Source organism: Pseudophryne corroboree, chromosome 7 (assembly GCF_028390025.1).
Source record: "Pseudophryne corroboree isolate aPseCor3 chromosome 7, aPseCor3.hap2, whole genome shotgun sequence".
In the NCBI taxonomy this organism is placed as follows: domain Eukaryota; kingdom Metazoa; phylum Chordata; class Amphibia; order Anura; family Myobatrachidae; genus Pseudophryne; species Pseudophryne corroboree.
In genome coordinates this window covers 202,264,604-202,289,711 of record NC_086450.1, presented here as the reverse complement: position 1 = coordinate 202,289,711, position 25,108 = coordinate 202,264,604, and the positions used below count along the sequence as shown (strand labels likewise).

At 45.4% G+C, this 25,108-nt stretch overlaps 1 protein-coding gene across 3 annotated transcripts in view; it reads right to left on the bottom strand.

Annotated features, from left to right (window-relative positions):
- Nucleotides 1–25,108, bottom strand: part of LOC134944978 (uncharacterized) — a 283,560-nt gene that overhangs the window by 156,962 nt on the left and 101,490 nt on the right. The window contains exon 8 of one of the 3 annotated variants that reach the window (XR_010182004.1): nucleotides 7,100–7,341. The exons of 1 other annotated variant lie outside the window; for it this stretch is intronic. The gene's annotated coding sequence lies outside the window, so the exon portion shown is untranslated. Of the gene's footprint in view, nucleotides 1–7,099; nucleotides 7,342–11,114; nucleotides 13,515–25,108 lie in introns of those variants that run through there. One more of the 3 variants, XR_010182006.1, reaches the window with a different exon arrangement.

Here is a 25,108-nt window from a genome sequence, read left to right as displayed (position 1 = left end):
AAAGATATTGAGCATTGATCTGGAGAATAGAACTGAGTCTGACACGGAGCTGCAAGATACAGCAATGGACAACTGTACTGTACTACAATATACTGGTGGTCACCACAATGCATCACTGTACTAATATATACTGGTCCCCACAATGCTGCAAAGATATTGAGCACTGATCCGGAGAATAGAACTGAGTCTGACACGGAGCTGCAAGATACAGCAATGGACAACTGTACTGTACTACTATATACTGGTGGTCACCACAATGCAGCACTGTACTACTATATACTGGTCCCCACAATGCAGCACAGATATTGAGCACTGATCTGGAGAATAGAACTGAGTCTGACACGGAGCTGCAAGATAATGCTATGGCCTACTGTACTGTACTACTATATACTGGTGGTGACCACAATGCAGCACTGTACTACTATATACTGGTCCCCACAATGCAGCACATTGAGCACAGATATTGAGCTTTTCAGACAGAAAACATAGCCACATCCTCTCTGCTCAATCGACAATTCACGAGTGAAAATGGCGACAATGCGCGGCTCTTTATATGGAATCCGAATCTCGCAAGAATCCGACAGCGGGATGATGACGTTTTCTCCCGTTCAGGTTTTGCGTGTTAGGCGGGAAGAACCAAGGCTGCCTCAGACCCGTATAAACCACGTGAAGTTCGGGTGGGTTCGGATCTCGACGAACCGAACCCGCTCATCTCTAGTTCTAATACCCTTTATTAAATAATTTAAATAACACATGTTAATATACTGTCGTACACAGGATTCAAACCTATAACCTGATAAATTCTAATCAAACACCCTACTTATTGAGCTATTTGATTCTACGTAAAAACCATGAATACTATGGGGGTCATTCCGAGTTGATCGCTAGCTCCTGTTGTTCTCAGCGCAGCGATCAGGCTAAATATCGGCATTTCTGCGCATGTGTATGGGCCGCAATGTGCACGCGTGTCGTACGGGTTCAAAGCCCGTTGTAGTTGTGCACAGGTTCTAGCAAAGATTTCAGTTGCACTGATGGCTGCAAGAAGATTGACAGGAAGGGGGCGTTACTGGGTGTCAACTGACCGTTTTCAGGGAGTGTTTGCAAAAACGCAGGTGTGTCTGAAAAAATGCAGGCGTGGCGAGGAGTTCGCTGGGCAGGTGTATGACATCAAATCCGGACACGAATAGGCTGAAGTGATCGCAAGCGCTGAGTAGATTCAGAGCTATTCTGAAACTGCATAAACTTTTTTTGCAGAGCTCGGCTGCACATGCGTTCGCACTTCTGCTTCTGCCCCGCGTTCCTCTCACCTGCTTTCTCCCTAGCCCTCCCACCTGTGTGCCGCTCACCTGCTCTTTCCGTAGTTCTCCCCCAATGTTCCTCCCACCTGCTTTCTCCCTAGCTCTTCTCAACTGGTGTGCCACTGTGCTGCTGTAATGTGTAAAAAGAGGGACTCTGCCTGCATAATGTGTAAAAAAGGGGACTCTACTGCTGTAATGTGTAAAAAAGAGGGGCTCTGCCTGCCTAATTTGTAAAAAAGGTGGACTCTGCCTGCTGCTACAGTATGTGTAAAAAGGGGACTCTACCTGCTGTAATGTGTAAAAAGGGAAACTCTGCTGTCATAATGGGTAAAAAGGGGGACTCTACCTGCTGTAATGTGTAAAAGGGAGCTCTTTGGCCACGCCCCTTCCCCTCAAAACCATTCCCCTTTATTTTCTTTGCACACACCAGCGGCGTGCACTAGCCTGTTTTGTAAATGGGGGGGGGGGGGGCGGTGCTGTTTCTTGCACACAGCGCTAAAATGTCTAGTGACGGCTCTGCTAATACTAACTCAGATATTGTCTAATATTAACTGAGGCTACTTTGATCACATATGGTGCACTATATTGCTATGACTTAGTTATGCTGTGATTCTAGTTTAAAGGCATTAGCATTTATGTTATATGAACCCAGTATCTTGGTAATGTCATCTGATTATTGCTGAATATTGCATTTATTAATAATCATATATAGATGCCTCTTTTACTAATGCTTTTGTTCTCCTGCCTTCAGAGGGGGCCGGGGAGACTGATCGGTACCCTGAGTTTGGTTACCAGGCAGCGCATGCCGCATTGCCATGGAGAAGCCGATGCCAGCCGGATGACATCACCGGAAGTGACGCCTGCAAGCGGAAGTCGCGGTTGACGCTGTCTGGACCCGGCTCTCTCTGACGGCGGTGGTCCAACCTTATTTAGGTAAGAACTTTTTTCAATTCCTTGTTTGTTACACTTCTGGTCAGCTTTGAAAACGGTACCTGCGTGGTATCAAAACGTCAGTTTTAGGATGATGTTGAAATGTTGTCTTCCAACTAATAATTCACTTTTCTAAATTCGGAGTGGCGCAGTTTATTTCTGATAATATATATATATATATATATATATATATATATACACTGCTCAAAAAAATAAAGGGAACACTTAAACAACACAATGTAACTCCAAGTCAATCACACTGCTATGAAATCAAACTGTCCACTTAGGAAACAACACTGATTGACAATCAATTTCACATGCTGTTGTGCAAATGGAATAGACAACAGGTGGAAATTATAGGCAATTAGCAAGACACCCCCAATAAAGGAGTTGTTCTGCAGGTGGTGACCACAGACCACTTCTCAGCTCCTATGCTTTCTGGCTGATGTTTTGGTCACTTTTGAAAGCTGGAGGTGCTTTCACTCTAGTGGTAGCATGAGACAGAGTCTACAACCCACACAAGTGGCTCAGGTAGTGCAGCTCATCCAGGATGGCACATCAATGCGAGCTGTGGCAAGAAGGTTTGCTGTGTCTGTCAGCGTAGTGTCCAGAGCATGGAGGCGCTACCAGGAGACAGGCCAGTACATCAGGAGACGTGGAGGAGGCCGTAGGAGGGCTACAACCCAGCAGCAGGACCGCTACCTCCACCTTTGTGCAAGGAGAAACAGGAGGAGCACTGCCAGAGACCTGCAAAATTACCTCCAGTAAGCCACAAATGTGCATGTGTCTACTCAAACAATAAGAAACAGACTCCATGAGGGTGGTATGAGGACCCGACGTCCACAGATGGGGGTTGTGCTTACAGCCCAACACCGTGCAGGACGTTTGGCATTTGCCAGAGAGCACCACGATTGGCAAATTCGCCAATGGTGCCCTGTGCTCTTCACAGATGAAAGCAGGTTCTCACTGAGCACATGTGATAGACGTGACAGAGTCTGGAGACGCCAAGGAGAACGTTCTGCTGCCTGCAACATCCTCCAGCATGACCGGTTTGGCAGTGGGTCAGTAATGGTGTGGGGTGGCATTTCTTTGGGGGGCCGCACAGCCCTCCATGTGCTCGCCAGAGGTAGCCTGACTGCCATTAGGTATCGAGATGAGATCCTCAGACCCCTTGTTAGACCATATACTGGTGCGGTTGGCCCTGGGTTCCTCCTAATGCAAGGCAATGCTAGACCTCATGTGGCTGGAGTGTGTCAGCAGTTCCTGCAAGATGAAGGCATTGATGCTATGGACTGGCCCGCCCGTTCCCCAGACCTGAATCCAATTGAGCACATCTGGGACATCATGTCTCGCTCCATCCACCAATGCCACGTTGCACCACAGACTGTCCAGGAGTTGGCGGATGCTTTAGTCCAGGTCTGGGAGGAGATCCCTCAGGAGACCATCCGCCACCTCATCAGGAGCATGCCCAGGCGTTGTAGGGAGGTCATACAGGCACGTGGAGGCCACACACACTACTGAGCCTCATTTTGACTTGTTTTAAGGACATTACATCAAAGTTGGATCAGCCTGTAGTGTGTTTTTCCACTTTAATTTTGAGTGTGACTCCAAATCCAGACCTCCATGGGTTAATAAATTTGATTTCCATTGATAATTTTTGTGTGATTTTGTTGTCAGCACATTCAACTATGTAAAGAACAAAGTATTTAATAAGAATATTTCATTCATTCAGATCTAGGATGTGTTATTTTAGTGTTCCCTTTATTTTTTTGAGCCTTGTATATATATAAAAGGAATGAAAGAAAAATGGTAATTTTAAATGTTTTCTCTGATACCATTAAAACGTGTCTTTTGAGAATTGTGAGATTACATTATGGGGGTAATTCTGAGTTGATCGCAGCAAGATTTTTGTTAGCAGTTGGGCAAAACCATGTGCACTGCAGGGGAGGCAGATATAACATGTGCAGAGAGAGTTAGATTTGGGTGGGTTATTTTGTTTCTGTGCAGGGTAAATACTGGCTGCTTTATTTTTACACTGCAATTTAGATTGCAGATTGAACACACAAAACTAACTCTCTCTGCACATGTTATATCTGCCTCCCCTGCAGTGCACATGGTTTTACCCAACTGCTAACAAAATTCCTGCTGCGATCAACTTGGAATTACCCCCTATGTCAGGGAGAAAATGAAGAGTTATGATCACATCCTGTAATTAGGGGGGATTAATATGTTTTTAAATGGATTTGTACTAAGGTATATGATCCAAAGTTTTTTATACATGTGGGTGTTGTCTATGTATGATTGTAAAGGTGCATGTATCACTAGACTCACTCACTAGTTGGTTTTAAAACATAGTGATATCAGTAATAATAATGGTTTATATTAGAGAAATGTAAACAGAGGAAATTGTCTATGTAATGAATAAGGAAGTTAGGAGTGGATAGCCCAGTGGAACGCAGATGAACCGCAAAAGCGTCATAGGATGGCGCGGGAGGTAATACACTTATAGATAGCCCAGTATAATGGAGATGCACACGTCATAAAATGGCACCAGACGTGACACGTGCATTGATTAAACATGGGAGTTTAGCGCGTCACGTGACCAGCGTGGAGGGGCTTATAGTCCGGACACTGAGGGAGTGAGCGGGCATGCGCAGCTGAGTGGAACACACGCCGAGAATCTGGCCTTGACAGGTAGATGATGAGATCCTATGAGTGAGTACTACTGATGTATGCACTTAGAACAATTTTGTAATTGTTTGTTTAATTGCGATTCATTATAGATGTTGGTCTAATAAGGCACGTAAGTGGCCGATGTCGACAGACATATTAAAGAAACACGGTGTATTGAAAGGAGGAAGAGCATGATGGCATATTGTGTGGAGTCATATAAAGGAGTATCATATGTATACAACAAGTTGAGGATTTTGCAATGATCACTGAAGTGTATGGAAAGTGACATATGTGCTAAGCTGAACTTTGTGACCCCATACTAATGAACATGCTCACTGAAACAGCGGATTAATACAGCTGTGCCTGAAGATTGAATAATAAAAACAACTGTGTAATGTCAAATATGAAAACAGTAGTGAGTGCCTTTACTTTGGTGGATATATATATATATATATATATATATATATATATATAGGCGTGCCACATTACTGCTTTGCCCCGGGTGACAAGAATCCTAGTTTTGGGCCTGGCTGTGGGATTTGAATATCAAGATCCTTCCTGCTGAATTCGTAGTTAATTTGTCCCTCATTAAAAAAACCATAAGATTTGATATATCTTATTAACTTTGCAGTGTTACATCATCTGTTACTGTAGCATGTGTGCTTTGCATTATGCAAACACTGGCTATATGCAGGTATTGCACCAACATGCCATGTCTAAGATAATGGCCCTCATTCCGAGTTGATCGGTCGCAAGGCGAATTTAGCAGAGTTACACACGCTAAGCCGCCGCCTACTGGGAGTGAATCTTAGCTTCTTAAAATTGCGACCGATGTATTCGCAATATTGCGATTACTAACTACTTAGCAGTTTTGGAGTAGCTCCAGACTTACTCTGCCTGTGCGATCAGTTCAGTGCTTGTCGTTCCTGGTTGACGTCACAAACACACCCAGCGTTCGCCCAGGCACTCCCACCGTTTCTCCGGCCACTCCTGCGTTTTTTCCGGAAACGGTAGCGTTTTCAGCCACACGCCCCTGAAACGCCGTGTTTCCGCCCAGTAACACCCATTTCCTGTCAATCACATTACGATCGCCGGAGCAAAGAAAAAGCCGTGAGTAAAAATACTTTCTTCATAGTAAAGTTACTTGGCGCAGTCGCAGTGCGAACTTTGCGCATGCGTACTAAGCGGATTTTCACTGCGATGCGATGAAAAAGAACGAGCGAACAACTCGGAATGAGGGCCATTGTTCCCTTTAATGTGATAAAACAAACAGGGTTGTATAAATGTATAAATATGCGGATACACTGTAATGCAAAAAATGTTGCTAAAAGACATATGTGGATAATCTGTTCCTAACAGTAGTAATTGGGACTATACAACTTTATAGATTGAATGGTGAACATATCCAGAGAACTAAAACCTACATACCACGCCACACAGGTCTGAGGTGTAATAGTAACATAGTAACATACTGTAGTTAATGAGGTTGAAAAAAGACAAGTTGTGCATCGAGTGCAACCTTTATATTTTTGATCTTATACTATTTTGTATATAACCATAGTTTACACATAATGACTCAAGTGAAGACCATTTTTAGCCTAGTTGCTGACTAGAATGCATACTTTTTCTAAAATACATTAATTTTAGATGCTATATACTTGATTATCTTTTTCAGTTACAAATTTATCTAACCCATTTTTAAACTTAACTAACACAATCACCACAGAAAATCGTTATTGATCATAAAAGGTATTTTACACTAAAAGTGTAACAAAGTATGATTATTGCAGAAGGCCTACTTCACGTTAAGCTAAATGCGGAAGCTTTCCAAGAAATAAACACATCTGATTTAAGCTGGATTCCTCGTCTCTCGGGGCTGCCAAACCCACAAGTCAAGTAAATAGCCTGACTGGTAAAACAATCGGCACTGTAGAGGAGCAGATTTACCCCAGACAAAAGAAACACATGGCTTTCTCACTAAGACAAGTGCAATGGCAAAGATCGCACAGAGTACAGAATGCAGAAGGCTGGTCTGTCATGGTCTGGTTCTCATTAGCAGACTCATTCTTATAACCCCTGACTGGGCTTCTTTTTATGGCTAGAGAAAAAAAAAAGTAAAACTGTGAAATAATTGCCAGACTGGGGTGCAAATTGCAGCTGTTCTGTATGCCACAGAAAGAATGCAGAAAAGAAACACATTTGGTGAGTGAGAGGTGTTTTAATACAGCTGCTGCCGGGCATAAGCCATGGTTCCAGACATGGAGCATTCCAAGAGAATGAGGATTCATACAGTGGAGCTTTTGTTGAGATGTGGAGAGATACGGTTGGCACAGTCATAAAACACACAGAACTTCTGGACCCCATTCCAACAGTCTATCACTGTCAGATTCTTCCACTGTTTCCCTCAGGCCATTTGTTTTTGATGAATCCTTGAGTTTTTCTAAGAAAACAAAGCAGATTTGCGACACACAATATATTGGCAATCACAAGTAATTCAGTCATTACACCGTGCAACAAAATCCTGAGCCAGAGCTACAGAATACACAGAATATTTTCTGTTGTGGGAAAGGGTTGCTAAAAAAATAAAAAATAAAATAAAAACAATTTTCTGTTTAATATTTAAAATTCTCAGAAACACTGTACTCCCCGAAGGATAATAAAAGCACCACATGATGAAATGACAGTGTAGGGGCAGCAGGGCTAAATCTGTTTTTATTCTGTTTGTTTTGTGTTTTGTCACATTATGAAACCGCTCTCACAGGAGTAGCTGAAGAGTTGAATGCACTGGAGATCTGCAGGCATACCTTGCATGTATACTACGAAGCTGAGTGTACTGTATGCAGCATATGATGCAGTGTCATAGACAGCCTGCAGCTGAGGGAGCCTATCTGTATGATAATAGGTGTTCACATGTACTGCAGACAAACCCTTTGGGGCAGATGTTAACCTGGAGAAGGCATAAGGAAGTGATAAACCAGTGATAAGTGCAAGGTGATAAAGGCACCAGCCAATCAGCTCCAATATGTAAATGAACAGTTAGTATCTGATTGGCTGGTGCCTTTATCACCTTGCACTTATCACTGTTTTTTTACTTCCTAATGCTTTCTTCAGGTTAATACATCTGCCCCACAGTTCATTGAGAGAGTGTCACCTGCATTGTGAGCTACAGTATGCAGAGATATATGTACTCGTGACTACACCTGTTTTGTTCAGACTTTGTGCAACAGATACAGAACAGATGACAAGGAAGATGGCTATGACATAAAGTGAACGTAGATTGATGGCTCCCCTGCTTGATGGTCCCCCTGCAGAAATTTATGTAAATCTGCATATTGGCAAATGTATGCATTTTTTCTGTGTGTGTGTGTGTGTGTGTGTGTGTGTGTGTGTGTGTGTCTGTATAAAAAAATATTTATATACTGTATCACACACATATGTATATATATCATGTGATGTTAAAGTCTTAAGGGCCCTACACACTAGAAGACATGACCAATGTGAAAGATGAACAATGTGGAAGATGATCAATTTCCCTTGCACTTCCCAGAGCACTGACAAACGAAATTGAGTGTACACACTAAGCAATTTTTTCAAACAATTTGAAAGATGAAAGATATCTTTGGAATTGGCACCTTTTTTACATATTTTAATGTTGGGGAGGCATTTCTGGGTGTGTGCGGGAGCTGTGTAGAAGGGGAACCAATGAAGTTTTTTTCACCCACTGCCACACCAATTTCCACTGCGCCACCAACTTAATAAAAAAAATCATTATAATGGGTTCAATAATATATATAAAATATAGATACAGACCAGAGTGCCCGGCTCTCCCATTAAGACCGCGTTACTGCGCCGGGTGCCTCCACAAGGTTAATTGGCGTCACTCTTGTGGGTGACCCCAATTAACCTTGCGGTCTACTGCAGACCGCAAAGTTCCCATCATTGATTAGAATGGAGGAGCGCTCCCCTCCATTCTAGGCAGTGCGCTCGTCCTGATTGACAGGGCAGTAGTGCACAGCCAATCAGGAGAGCGCCATGATGTGGCACTCCTTGATTGGCTACAGAAACCTTCAGTGACAGAAGTCACGGGGGGTCCCGAGATTCGGGAAAAGGGGTTCCATGTGTAAACATGGAACCCCTTTAGTCGCGTGGATCGGGTTTCCGTGTTTTTATTTTAATCAAGTTCGTGGATTACATCAGAAAAGAAGAGGACCGATCTACACAGGATTGTTTGTGAGTATCATTTTTTTTCAGGTGCCCCGTGGATTCTACTGCAGAAGAGGACCTTAGGGGCTACGTGTCAACATAGGTAAGTATGTGTGTATGTAGGTGTGCATGTATGTAATAAAGTTGTACTTTCACGGTGTGTGCGTTGTGTTTTTTTTTGGGGGGGGTTGTAGTAGAACTACAGGTACCAGCGGGCCCGTTATTTCCCCGCATGTTGGTACTTGTGGTTCTCCAAGTACCAGCTTGCGGGGGAGGCTTGCTGGGACTTGTAGTTCTACATCAAAAAACAATATTCTATTTTTTACACAAAGGCTATCAGCCTCCCATCCACCGCCCGCGGATGGTGGCCACAGCCTCGGGCTTCACCCCTGACCCTTGGGTGGCTGGAGGGGGGGACCCCTTGATTGAAGGGGTTCCCACTCCTCCAGGGAACCCCGGCCAGGGGTGACTAGTTGGGGGGGGGGTAATGCCACGGCCGCAGGGACCTATATAAAAGTGTCCCCCGGCTGTGGCATTATCTCTCTGGCTAGTGGAGCCCGGTGCTGGTTTTAAAAATACGGGGGACTCCTACATCTTTTGTCCCCCATATTTTTGGAACCAGGACCAGGCGCAGAGCCCGGTGCTGGTTGTAAAAATATGGGGGAACCCCTGTGCTTTTTTCCCCCTGTATTTTTACAGCCAGGACCTGCTCAAAGAGCCCGAGGCTGGTTATACATAGGAAGGGGGAACTCACGCAATATTTTTTCCTGTTTTTCTGTTTTTAAATGCTACTGTGTAAAAGGAAAACTGCAAACCAAATGTTATTGCACTGTTGTTCATATAGAAGTACTAAAAGTGCACAATACACCACTTTTAAATTCATTATTGAGTTTAGTGCCTAACAATACGATTAATTGTGATTAATCGCAATTAGAAATTTTCATCGTTGCCCAGCACTAATATATATATATATATATATATATACAGTATATAATATTGAACCCATTATAATTAATTTTATATTAAGTTGGTGGCATAGTGGGTTTATAACTTCATTGGTGAGGCAGTATATGGAGTGCTGAGCGGTCAGCGGCTCCCGTCAGCGGCTCAGCTAGAATGAAGCCGCTGGCGGGGAGGGAGACGCTGCCGGGGAGGGAGCCGCTGGAGGGGAGGTGAGCAATGTCACATTGTGCTATCGCGGCTCCGTACACACATGCCGTAATGAGCAATGTCACAAGTGACATTACTCACATTGAGCAGGCAGCACTGCCAACCGCCGACCTCCAATCAACGAGCTCGGGTGCGCGCTTCATTGATTGGAGGGCCATACACACTAGACGATGGGAACAATGGCCCTCATTCCGAGTTGTTCGCTCGGTATTTTTCATCGCATCGCAGTGAAAATCCGCTTAGTACGCATGCGCAATGTTCGCACTGCGACTGCGCCAAGTAACTTTACTATGAAGAAAGTATTTTTACTCACGGCTTTTTCTTCGCTCCGGCGAACGTAATGTGATTGACAGGAAATGGGTGTTACTGGGCGGAAACACGGCGTTTCAGGGGCGTGTGGCTGAAAACGCTACCGTTTCCGGAAAAAACGCAGGAGTGGCCGGAGAAACGGTGGGAGTGCCTGGGCGAACGCTGGGTGTGTTTGTGACGTCAACCAGGAACGACAAGCACTGAAATGATCGCACAGGCAGAGTAAGTCTGGAGCTACTCTGAAACTGCTAAGTAGTTAGTAATCGCATTATTGCGAATACATCGGTCGCAATTTTAAGAAGCTAAGATTCACTCCCAGTAGGCGGCGGCTTAGCGTGTGTAACTCTGCTAAATTCGCCTTGCGACCGATCAACTCGGAATGAGGGCCAATATATTGTTCACAATCGTCGTTATCTTTCAGATCTTTAAAAATATCTTCTAGTGTGTATGGCCCTTTGGGGTAAATTTACTAAGATGGGAGTTCTATTTAAGATGGGATGTTGCCCATAGCAACCAATCAGATTCCAGGTATTAGATTCTAGAAGGTGGTAGATAAATGAGAAGTAGAATCTGGTTGGTTGCTATGGGCAACATCCCATCTTAAATAGAACTCCCAACTTAGTAAATTTATCCCTCGCTGTTCATACTATTTTGTGTGCGGTGGAGAAACTAAGTTGGCCCATCGGGAAGGGGGATTCTGGGTACTCAGGAACCCTCCTGCATGTGCACTCGCTACAGATGTTTATTCACACACCTATCCATTTTGCACCATATGGTACAAATCGCTTGGTGCGATTCCAGTGATATATACTGTTGTTGTTTCTAAATTTAGTTTACTTCTTCTTCCTGCTTCTTTACTGTTACATTTTCCTTCATTGTGCTGCTCTTTCCTCAATTTTGCATCTGAGTTTGCAAATAGTATACTAGGTATTTAGGATTAGTTTCTTTTGTTGCAAAGAAATTGGTATAAAGTCAGAGATAAAGCATAATGATGTATGGCATGGATCAGTAGTATCGGACCTGTCTTTTGCCTGTTTCACCTAGATTGTGTATTTTTTTCCTCAAGTTGAGTACTTTTTCCTGCTACTTTTCCTCCATAATGCGTCTTAGTTTGCTTTTAGGATACTACTGTAGGTATTTAGGATTAAAGGTTAACAAATTCCCCATACAGATTAGAGATGAGTTGGTTCGGTTCTCAGAGAATCGAAGCCGCCTGAACTTCACATTCCGAGCCAGAATCCAAGTCCGATCGGGACTTCCCGCCAGACTTGGATCCCAGAACGAGGCAAAACGTCATCATCCCGCTGTTGGATTTTCACGGGTTTTGGATTCCATATATAAACAGCTGCGCATCGCTGCCATTTTCACTCCAGACTTGGAGAGTAAGGGAAACAGACCTCTGTCTCTCTCTGTGGGTGATGGCATCAGGTGGGGTCAGTGTGTGATCTGTAGAGGTGCTGTTCCTGTCATTGTGGTGTCCCTGTGATGTTAGGGGTGCTGTCCTGGCTGTCACTGGTGTTTCATATGCTGTTAGGGGTGCTGCAGATGCACATGGGTGTTGCTGTCCTGGCTGTCACTGTGTTGTACAGGGGGCAGGGACACTGTCCTCCTGTATGCAGTGAAAATACAGGGGTGCTGGCCCTGTCTTGTATGCTGTAAATATTCAGGGGTGCTGTTGTTAAAATAAAAGTACACTGGCCCTGTCTTGTATGCTGTAAAAAATCAGGGGTGCTGTTGTTAAAATAAATGTACGCTGGCCCTGTTTTGTATGCCTGTGAGGCACAAACGGTTACTGAATAAGGCCCAGTATGGAGTCTCATGGTGGCTTCCAGCCAGGAAGATGTCTGGCTTGCCAGGCTGAGGCATGCTGTGGGCACAGAGGTTAGCATTCCTCCCACAGTCCTACTTATAGTATGAAATGATTTTCGACTGTAGAGTGGTAAGCTCCACAAGGGCAGGGGCTCAATAACAAAACATTCACTGCACAGTCCTGCTTAGTACTTTACCGAACCCACCCAAACTCAATTTGCTCCATCCAGGGCTGCTGTGGGGTCTCAGGAGGGGCTGCTAAAACATCTAAGGGGCTGCTTTATTTAAAAATTAAATATAAAAAATATAAACAAGACACACAGTTATGCTCACATGCGTGTAGCTGGGACACACAGGTATGCTCACATGCGTGTAACTGAGAGCTGTGAAAAACAAAAATAAGGCATCTGCCATAAAATATGTAAATGAAAATGCAATAAAAAAAATGGAAAAACAGGAACCCACAAGATTTTCACAAAATGAGTCTCCAGACTCCGTGGTGGGGAAAATATCCAATTTTGATCCTGTGGTATACACTAGTTTATTTGCAACCCAGCATTAAATCTGAGATTATCTTAGTTCCTGAAAATGGAGAAGGGGTACAAATTCGAAGGCTTTGGCCCCTAGTTTTCAGTTTGTCCAGTAATGTTGTAATTATATATTTGCTTGGTTGAAGATCTTTCCGTTCCACACCAATATAAGAGTGGAGGTGAAGGCCTGTGTGTTGTTCCTGATTGCGTGTGCCTCTCTAATTTTTAATCACCTTCTTGACACTGTCCTCTTCCTCTTGCCTCTTCTCATAATGTGAAAAGTCATCAAAGAAGGAGGTGGTATGTTTGTAGCTAGCTATGATGTGGAGAACTTGGCAAGCTTTTTCCAGGGGGACCACCTGTCGCTCAAATGATGGGCTAAACTGTTCATGTCCTGTTTAAACAACATAAAACAACAACATCTTGCGCCTCTTTTTTTCCTTTGCATTATGTGCTTTTTGGGGCATATTTTTTAAAACTGCCATCCTGTCTGCCACTGCAGGGCAACTCCTAGATGGGCCAGGTGTTTGTACCACCGCACACTTGTGTCGCTTTACTTAGTCATCCAGCTACATCGGTGCAACCTTTTGGCCTGAAAAAAATATAGTAAGGTGTTCAGTGTTCAGAATAGACTGGAAATGAGTGGAAATGAATGTTATTGAGTTTAATAGTACTGTAGGATCAAAATTACCCCCACATTCAGTGATTTTTGCTGTTTTTATGTTTTTTTTCTCAAAAAACATCCAGATCCAAAACCAAAACCAAAACCTAAAAGGGTGGTTTTGGCAAAACCAATTCAGATCCAAAACATGAACGGAGATCCAGATCCAAAACCAAAACACAAAACCCGAAAAGTGTCCACTGCACATCTCTAGATGTAGCAGTATTCATCAATGCTGTGATGTGTACACAGCATGCATAAGCATTGCGGCAAAGGCTAGCTGTGCGGGCTGCGACTAGGCAATGCAATGCCTATGGATCACAGATGCGAATGTATGCATATGCATTTTGGTGTGCACACGCACTGCGAAAAATGAATTGCGGTTGCAAATTTTATATAATGCTGTACTTTATATTAATTTAAAACTCATTTCTGTACTTTGCGTTACCAATATTAGCTGCCAGAGTATACACATACCCAGACAATACATTTTCATTTCAACTGGCCTTTATTTTTGTCCTTAACACAGTTAAAGAGTCACGCTTTTGCCCCTGTCACTGTCACTGGGCCTGAGTCAGAGATAAATGCCCACTGTATGCTTTTGTGATCCAATGCTGAATCTCCGGATGCAAAAGCGGTTATATGTGTAAACCTCTGGTTGAATTTTAGCACCTTGATCTCTCTGTAATCTGGCAGCATGAGACACCACAGGACTAACCAGCCAGTCACAGCTATTGTCTCTCTGTACTCCAGCAGTGTGGGACACCACAGGACTAACCAGCCAGTCACAGCTATTGCATCTCTGTACTCCAGCAGTGTGGGACACCACAGGACTAACCAGCCAGTCACAGCTATTGCATCTCTGTACTCCAGCAGCGTGGGACACCACAGGACTAACCAGCCAGTCACAGCTATTGCATCTCTGTACTCCAGCAGCGTGAGACACCACAGGACTAACCAGCCAGTCACAGCTATTGCATCTCTGTACTCCAGCAGTGTGGGACACCACAGGACTAACCAGCCAGTCACAGCTATTGCATCTCTGTACTCCAGCAGCGTGAGACACCACAGGACTAACCAGCCAGTCACAGCTATTGCATCTCTGTACTCCAGCAGCGTGGGACACCACAGGAGTAACCAGCCATTAATAACTATTGCCTCTCTGTACTCCAGCAGCGTGAGACACCACAGGACTAACCAGCAAGTCACAGCTATTGTCTCTCTGTACTCCAGCAGCGTGGGATACCACAGGACTAACCAGCCAGTCACAGCTACTGTCTCTCTGTACTCCAGCAGCGTGGGACACCACAGGACTAAACAGCCAGTCACAGCAATGGTGTCTCTGTACTTCAGCAGCGTGGGACACCACAGGACCAACCAGCCAGTCACAGCTATTGTCTCTCTGTACTCCAGCAGCATGGGGACACCACAGGACTAACAAGCCAGTCACAGCTATTGCCTCTCTCTACTCCAGCAGCGTGGGACACCACAGGACTAACCAGCCAGTCACAGCTATTGCCTCTCTCTACTCCAGCAGCGTGGGACACCACAAGACTAACCAGCCAGTCACAGCTATTGCCTCTCTCTACTCCAGCAGTGTGGGACACCACTGGACTAACCAGCAAGTCATAGCTATTGTCTCTCTGTACTCCAGCAGCGTGGGGAGTGCTGCAAGTATGGTGGTACGGGGCGGGCAAGAAATTCCCAGCCGGTACGCCGTACCGCCGGGCCGTCCACCATACTGCATCCCGCTGGCTTCTTTCTGTGTGAGGGGAGGAGAGCGCATCGCCTCTCCTGCCCCTCAATTCTATTTGATGCCCTGTCTTACTCTCCAGCGTACAGTGGGGCATTGCATATCTGGCACAGGGAGGCATCGTATATCTGGCACTGTGGGGGCAATATATATCTGGCACAGTGGGGCATTGTATATCTGGCACAGTGGGGGCAATGTATATCTGGCACAGTTGGGGCAATGTATATCTGGCACTGTGGGGGCAATGTATATCTGGCACTGTGGGGGAATTGTATATCTGGCACAGTGGGGGCAATGTATATCTGGCACAGTTGGGGCAATGTATATCTGGCACTGTGGGGGCAATGTATATCTGGCACTGTGGGGGAATTGTATATCTGGCACTGTGGGGGAATTGTATATCTGGCACAGTTGGGCCATGTGTATCTGGCACTGTGGGGGCATTGTATATTTGGCACGGGGGGCAATGTATAGCTGGCACTGTGGGGGCATTGTGTATCTGGCACTGTGGGGGCAATATATATCTGGCACAGTGGGGCATTGTATATCTGGCACAGTGGGGGCAATGTATATCTGGCACAGTTGGGGCAATGTATATCTGGCACTGTGGGGGCAATGTATATCTGGCACTGTGGGGGAATTGTATATCTGGCACAGTGGGGGCAATGTATATCTGGCACAGTTGGGGCAATGTATATCTGGCACTGTGGGGGCAATATATATCTGGCACAGTGGGGCATTGTATATCTGGCACAGTGGGGGCAATGTATATCTGGCACAGTTGGGGCAATGTATATCTGGCACTGTGGGGGCAATGTATATCTGGCACTGTGGGGGAATTGTATATCTGGCACAGTGGGGGCAATGTATATCTGGCACAGTTGGGGCAATGTATATCTGGCACTGTGGGGTTAATGTATATCTGGCACTGTGGGGGAATTGTATATCTGGCACTGTGGGGGAATTGTATATCTGGCACAGTGGGGCCATGTGTATCTGGCACTGTGGGGGCATTGTATATTTGGCACGGGGGGCAATGTATAGCTGGCACTGTGGGGGCATTGTGTATCTGGCACTGTGGGGGCAATGTATATCTAGCACAGGGGGGCAATGTATATCTGGCAATGTAGATCTGGCACTGTGGGGGCATTGTAGATCTGGCACTGTGGGGGCAATGTATATCTGGCACTGTGGGGGCATTGTATATCTGGCACTGTTCGGGCAATGTATATCTGGCACTGTGGGGGCATTGTATATCTGGCACTGTGGGGGCATTGTATATCTGGCACAGTGGGGGCATTTGTGTATCTGGCACAGTGGGGGCATTTGTGTATCTGGCACAGTGGGGGCTTATGTGTATCTGGCACTGTGGGGGCATTTGTGTATCTGGCACAGCGGGGGCATATGTGTATCTGGCACTGTGGGGGCATTTGTGTATCTGCCACTGTGGGTGTATTTGTGTATCTGGCACTGTGGGGGCATTTGTGTATCTGGCACTGTGGGGACAATGTATATCTGTCACTGTGGGGCAATGTCTATCTGGCACTATTGGAGTCATCTGTGTACTGGCCCCCCATATGTGTATCACACCCACATTTGCATTGGTCACGCCCCACGTATAATTTGACCGCGCCCATTTTTGGCACACCCACACAGTACCTATAAGACATTTTTTCTACTTGCACCACTGAGCGTGGGATACCAAAGGACTAACCAGCGAGTCACAGGTATTGCGTCTCTGTACTCCAGCAGCGTGGGACACCACAGGACTAACCAACAAGTCACAGCTATTGTCTCTCTGTACTCCAGCAGCATGAGACACCATAGGACTATCCAGACAGTCGCAGGGCCGGTTCTTGCCCTTTTGGCGCCCCAGGCGGGAAATATGGGTGTGGCTTCATACAGGGGGCGTGGTCAGTTATGCCCCCTGTACAGTAGAGTAGCGCCGCTGAAAAAGAAAAAAAAATAATACTTACTATCCCCGCTCCCGACCGCTGCAGACCTCCGCCGGCGCCGCTCCTCTCCTCGGATCTGGCATAGACAGACACTAAAGGTCAATTATGACCCCTAGCGTCTGTGTCAGTCCCACAATGCTGTGCAGTGCGCGATGTTGTCATCGTGCACCGCAGAGCAAAGGTCCTCTCCACGAACGGTAACCGTCTAGTTCCCTTCACAGCGGGGAACCAGCGGGGTGGCGGGGGACACTGCGGACAGCGGGAGGCACAGCAATAGCGGATTTTGCCATGGTGCTGCGCCCTCCGGATGGCGCCCTCCGGATGGCGCCCTCCGGAAGGTGGTGCCCCGTGCAAAAGTCCTGTTTGCCCGTGTCAAGATTCACTACTGAGTCACAGCTATTGCATCTCTGTACTCCAGCAGCGTGGGACACCACAGGACTAACCAGCAAGTCACAGCTATTGTCTCTCTGTACTCCAGCAGCGTGGAACACCACAGGACTAACCAGCAAGTCACAGCTATTGTCTCTCTGTACTCCAGCAGCGTTGTACACCACAGGACTAACCAGCAAGTCACAGCTATTGTCTCTCTGTACTCCAGCAGCGTGGGACACCACAGGACTAACCAGCAAGTCACAGCTATTGTCTCTCTGTACTCCAGCAGCGTGGGACACCATAGGACTAACCAGACAGTCATAGCTATAGCCTCTCTCTACTCCAGCAGAGTGGGACACCACACGAATAATGAGCAAGTTACAGCTATTGCCTCTCTGTACACCAGCAGCGTTGTACACCACAGGACTAACCAGCCAGTTACAGCTATTGCCATTCTGTGCTCCAGCAGCGTGGGATACCACAGGAATAACCAACCAGTCCCAGCTATTGCATCTCTGCACTCTAGCAGAGTGGGACGCCACAGGACTAACCAACCAGTCACAGCTATTGCGTCTCTGTACTCCAGCAGCGTGGGATACCAGAGGACTAACCAGCCTGTAACAGCTATTTCCTCTCTGTACTCCAGCAGTGTGGGACACCAGAGGACTAAACAACCAGTCCCAGCTATTGCCTCTGTACTCCAGCAGCATAGGACGCCACAGGACTAACCAGCTTGTCACAGATAATGTAACACATTTCTTCACCTTTACAATATATATATCGGTTGCTTCCTCAGACATGTCCTTAATCACTGAACCACAGTTAGTGTATGGAAGGTTGCTATACTGAATATAAATCTACAATACTCTTTGTGGATACGTAGGATTGAGAATTTATAGAGTGTGCTTAATATAAGCTGCACCATCTTGCATATTGATTGCATGTGGACAATTTACTAATAGCAAAACACTGGCTGCATACTATTTCATATTTCTGGGAATAGATAATTTACTCACAGCAAAGAAATAATCAAATATTGCTTTTTACTAATCTTGACGCATTAACTGGTTTTTAAAAGGACGCTAAAGTTTTTACTAAACAAACGGATATTTCAATATTATATACCACTAAGTTTCTTATCATACTCATTAATACTGGGATTGTCTTTGCAAGTAGTGTTTATAGAAATAAGGACCCAAATGCATATATCATTTACATTGCAAAATGTATATATAGGCACTCACTGTTTCCAGTACACAGAAAAAGAAAAAAAAACAGCACTCACGTTTCGATGAAGAAAATGAGTTTGTTTCTATTCTTACAGATCCATTGAAGTCCGTATGTTGGGCTGCAGCTGACATACAGACTTCTATGGATTTGTGAGAATAAAAAGAACCTCCTTTTTTCATCAAAACTTGAGTGCTGGTTTTTTTCTTTTTCTGTGTGCTGGAAAAGTGAGTGCCTATATTTAACCCCTATTGGACCCAGCACCACCAACCTAATTACAGTGTGCTGTCTTGTAATCATGCAAGGTGCTTTGTATGAAATTTTCTCTGTATACGTACTCCCTGGATTGTCCAATGGCTGCCCAAACACCCAATTCTATGTCTCCATAGGCAAGATTCCTGTGGTAAAAAAGTGGCAACAGATGCCTCCTAGTGCATTAAATATGATTTTTCAAGGTGTCATATAAAAGGTGTTCATCCACACGCACCCAAATTAAAGCCCAACATATACCATTTTGGGCTGAAAGCACTTGTATGAATAATAAATCCCAGAACTGGTTCTCAGCTTACACCATCCTCTCATGATTTCATTTTGCAGTGAATAATATACAGTTGGAAAAGAAAAAAATATATATAGTGTAATATGTTTTTAAAAAAAATTGATTACAGAAATACACAAAAAATAATAAAGATAAAATGTGCACAGATTTTTGGACAGTGCAATAAAAGCTTATCTGAGCTCAAGTAGAGACACCAGCATATGGATCTCAGAGCTGTAGTACCACACAGCCTCAACGCGTTTCATCCTTCTTTTCTTTACCAGGACTTGATCAGGAGGATGATCCAGTGACGAGAGATGCCCCAGAGGAGGAGTACATCTGACAAGCAAAGAGAGAACACTCTCAAGAATTGGCCACGATTTGAGTACTTTCCGTTGCTGTATGTTGTTGGGTGGTTTGTTGGTGCACTGCCTCAAAGAGAGGGGAGTGAGGCAGGAGATGGATAGACAAAGGGAGTGATGAGGCTGGTAATATAAAGAGAATACAGAGACAGACAAGGGGATGAGACTGGAGAGGCAGAGAAAGGGATGAGGCTGGAGAGACACATGGACACGGTGCTGAAGACACTGTAATGGGTCTGGAAAGGGGGGGTGAGCTTATGGGCAAATGTCCTGTACCTTTCAGTGAGGTAAGAGGCCCCCAAAAACTGGAGAGTACTGGGCCTATGCCTATACCTTACCTCCCAACATGACCCATTACAGGAGGGCCAAAATTCAAATAGGGGAGCCACGCCAACTGCCAGTGAGTCACAGACAGCAATATTTGGCAGTATTTGGGGTGACAGTTGGTGTGGCTCTGTAGCCCCACCTCTGCAATTGCCACTTGCAAGGAAGTCCAGAAACAGAGTATTTTGCAAGTCCTGGAATGGGTCATGTTGGGAGGTATGCTATACTGCCAGTTTCTTCAGCAATATGCAGAGGCCATCAGTTAATGTTGTTGGTTTGTTATAGTGATGTGCACCGGAAATTTTTCGGGTTATTAGTTTTGGTTTTGGATTCGGTTCCGCGGCTGTGTTTTGGATTCGGAAGCGTTTTGGCAAAACCTCCCAGAAAATTTTTTTGTCGGATTCGGGTGTGTTTTGGATTCGGGTGTTTTTTTTTTTTTTTAAACCCTCAAAAGCAGCTTAAATCATAGAATTTGGGGGTCATTTTGATCCCATAGTATTATTAACCTCAATGACCATAATTTCCACTCATTTTCAGTCTATTCTGAACACCTCACACCTCACAATATTATTTTTAGTCCTAAAATTTGCACCGAGGTCGCTGGATGACTAAGCTAAGTGACCAAAGTGTCCGACACAAACACCTGGCCCATCTAGGAGTGGCACTGCAGTGTCAGACAGGATGGCACTTCAAAAAAATAGTTCCCAAACAGCACATGATGCAAAGAAAAAAAGAGGCGCAATGAGGTAGCTGTGTGACTAAGCTAAGCGACCCAAGTGGCCGACACAAACACCTGGCCCATCTAGGAGTGGCACTGCAGTGTCAGACAGGATGGCAGATTTAAAAAATAGTCCCCAAACAGCACATGATGCAAAGAAAAAAAGAAGTGCACCAAGGTCGCTGGATGGCTAAACTAAGCGACCTAAGTGGCCGACACAAACACCTGGCCCATCTAGGAGTGGCACTGCAGTGTCAGACAGGATGGCAGATTTAAAAAATAGTCCCCAAACAGCACATGATGCAAAGAAAAAAGGGGTGCACCAAGGTCGCTGGATGGCTAAGCTAAGTGACCCAAGTGGCCGACACAAACAACTGGCCCATCTAGGAGTGGCACTGCAGTGTCAGACAGGATGGCAGATTTAAAAAATAGTCCCCAAACAGCACATGATGCAAAGAGAAAAGGGGTGCACCAAGGTCGCTGGATGGCTAAGCTAAGTGACCCAAGTGGCCGACACAAACAACTGGCCCATCTAGGAGTGGCACTGCAGTGTCAGACAGGATGGCAGATTTAAAAAATAGTCCCCAAACAGCACATGATGCAAAGAAAAAAGAGGTGCACCAAGGTCGCTGGATGGCTAAGCTAAGCGACCCAAGTGGCCGACACAAACACCTGGCCCATCTAGGAGTGGCACTGCAGTGTCAGACAGGATGGCAGTTTAAAAAAATAGTCCCCAAACAGCACATGATGCAAAGAAAAAAAGAGGCGCAATGAGGTAGCTGTGTGACTAAGCTAAGCGACACAAGTGGCCGACACAAACACCTGGCCCATCTAGGAGTGGCACTGCAGTGTCAGACAGGATGGCAGTTTAAAAAAATAGTCCCCAAACAGCACATGATGCAAAGAAAAAAAGAGGCGCAATGAGGTAGCTGTGTGACTAAGCTAAGCGATACAAGTGTCCGACACAAACATCTGGCCCATCTAGGAGTGGCACTGCAGTGTCAGACAGGATGGCACTTCAAAAAAATAGTCCCCAAACAGCACATGATGCAAAGAAAAAAAGAGGCGCAATGAGGTAGCTGTGTGACTAAGCTAAGCGACCCAAGTGGCCAACACAAACACCTGGCCCATCTAGGAGTGGCACTGCAGTGTCAGACAGGATGGCAGATTTAAAAAATAGTCCCCAAACAGCACATGATGCAAAGAAAAAAAGAAGTGCACCAAGGTCGCTGGATGGCTAAGCTAAGCGACCCAAGTGGCCGACACAAACACCTGGCCCATCTAGGAGTGGCACTGCAGTGTCAGACAGGATGGCAGATTTAAAAAATAGTCCCCAAACAGCACATGATGCAAAGAAAAAAGGGGTGCACCAAGGTCGCTGGATGGCTAAGCTAAGCGACCCAAGTGGCCGACACAAACACCTGGCCCATCTAGGAGTGGCACTGCAGTGTCAGACAGGATGGCAGATTTAAAAAATAGTCCCCAAACAGCACATGATGCATAGAAAAAAAAAGGTGCACCAAGGTCGCTGGATGGCTAAGCTAAGCGACCCAAGTGGCCGACACAAACACCTGGCCCATCTAGGAGTGGCGCTGCAGTGTCAGACAGGATGGTAGTTTAAAAAAATAGTCCCCAAACAGCACATGATGCAAAAATAAAAGAGGCGCAATGAGGTAGCTGTGTGACTAAGCTAAGCGACACAAGTGGCCGACTCAAACACCTGGCCCTTCTAGGAGTGGCACTGCAGTGTCAGACAGGATGGCACTTCAAAAAAATAGTCCCCAAACACCACATGATGCAAAGAAAAAAAGAGGCGCAATGAGGTAGCTGTGTGACTAAGCTAAGCGACCCAAGTGGCCGACACAAACACCTGGCCCATCTAGGAGTGGCACTGCAGTGTCAGACAGGATGGCACTTCCAAAAATATTCCCCAAACAGCACATGATGCAAAGAAAAATGAAAGAAAAAAGAGGTGCAGGCATTGCAACCGACACAATTGGACTCTCCTTGGGGATTTGTAATTTAGAAGAACGCACAGTTCTTTGCTGTGCTTTTGCCATCTTAACTATTTTAAGTTTTCTTGCAGGAGGATGAGTGCTTCCATCCTCAGGTGAAGCTGAACCACTAGCCTTGAACATAGGCCAGGCCCTCATCCGTTCCTTGCCACTCCGTGTCGTAAATGGCACATTGGCAAGTTTACGCTTCTCCTCAGACGATTTTGATTTAGATTTTTAGGTCATTTTACTGAGCTTTATTTTTGGGGATTTTACATGCTCTCTACTATGACATTGGGCATCGGCCTTGGCAGACGACGTTGATGGCATTTCATCGTCTCGACCATGACTAGTGGCAGCAGCTTCAGCACGAGGTGGAAGTGGATCTTGATCTTTCCATATTTTACCCTCCACATTTTTGTTCTCCATTTTTTAATGTGTGGAATTATATGCCAGTAATATATCAATAGCAATGGCCTACTACTATATATACTGCGCACAACTGAAATGCACCACAGGTATGGATGGATAGTATACTTGACGACACAGAGGTAGGTAAAGCAGTGGCCTTCTGTACCGTAATGCTATATAGTATAGACTGTTGGTCGGCAAACTGTGCAAAACTGAAATGCACCACAGGTATGGATGGATAGTATACTTGACGACACAGAGGTAGATAGAGCAGTGGCCTACTGTACCATACTGCTATATAGTATATACTGGTGGTCGGCAAACTGTGCAAAACTGAAATGCACCACAGGTATGGATGGATAGTATACTTGATGACACAGAGGTAGGTAAAGCAGTGGCCTACTGTACCGTACTGCTATATATTATATACTGGTGGTCAGCAAACTGTGCAAAACTGAAATGCACCACAGGTATGGATGGATAGTATTCTTTACGACACAGAGGTAGGTAGAGCAGTGGCCTACTGTACCGTACTGCTATATAGTATATACTAGTGGTCAGCAAACTGTGCAAAACTGAAATGCACCACATGTATGGATGGATAGTATACTTGACGACACAGAGGTAGGTAGAGCAGTGGCCTACTGTACCGTACTGCTATATAGTATATACTGGTGGTCAGCAAACTGTGCAAAACTGAAATGCACCACAGGTATGGATGGATAGTATACTTGACGACACAGAGGTAGGTAGAGTAGTGGCCTTCTGTACCGTACTGCTATATAGTATATACTGGTGGTCAGCAAACTGTGCAAAACTGAAATGCACCACACGTATGGATGGGTAGTATACTTGACGACACAGAGGTAGGTAGAGCAGTGGCCTACTGTACCGTACTGCTATATAGTATATAATGGTGGTCAGCAAACTGTGCAAAACTGAAATGCACCACAGGTATGGATGGATAGTATACTTGACGACACAAAGGTAGGTAGAGCAGTGGACTACTGTACCGTACTGCTATAAATATAGTTATACTGGTGGTCAGCAAACTGTGCAAAACTGAAATGCACCACAGGTATGGATGGATAGTATAGTTGACGACACAGAGGTAGGTAGAGCAGTGGCCTTCTGTACCGTACTGCTATATAGTATATACTGGTGGTCAGCAAACTGTGCAAAACTGAAATGCACCACAGGTATGGATGGATAGTATACTTGACGACACAGAGGTAGGTAGAGCAGTGGACTACTGTACCGTACTGCTATATATATAGTTATACTGGTGGTCAGAAAATTCTGCACTGTCCTCCTACAATATACTACAATGCAGCACAGATATGGAGCGTTTTTCAGGCAGAGAACGTATAATACTGGTGGTCACTGGTCAGCAAAACTCTGCACTGTCCTCCCACTATATAAAACTGTTGGTCCCCAGTCCCCATAATAAAGCAATTAGCACACTGAGCACAGATATTTGCAGCACACTGAGCACAGTCAGATATGGAGCGTTTTTCAGGCAGAGAACGTAGATATTTGCACTTGCAGCACACTGAGCACAGATATTTGCAGCACAATTTGCAGCCCACTGAACATAGAAACTGAGAGGATGCCAGCCACGTCCTCTCACGATCATCTCCAATGCACGAGTGAAAAATGGCGGCGACGCGCGGCTCCTTATATAGAATACGAATCTCGCGAGAATCCAACAACGGGATGATGACGTTCGGGCGCGCTCGGGTTAACCGAGCAAGGCGGGAGGATCCGAGTCTGCCTCGGACCCGTGTAAAATGGGTGAAGTTCGGGGGGGTTCGGATCCCGAGGATCCGAAACCGCTCATCACTAGTTTGTTACAAGTTCCCTGTTTTGGG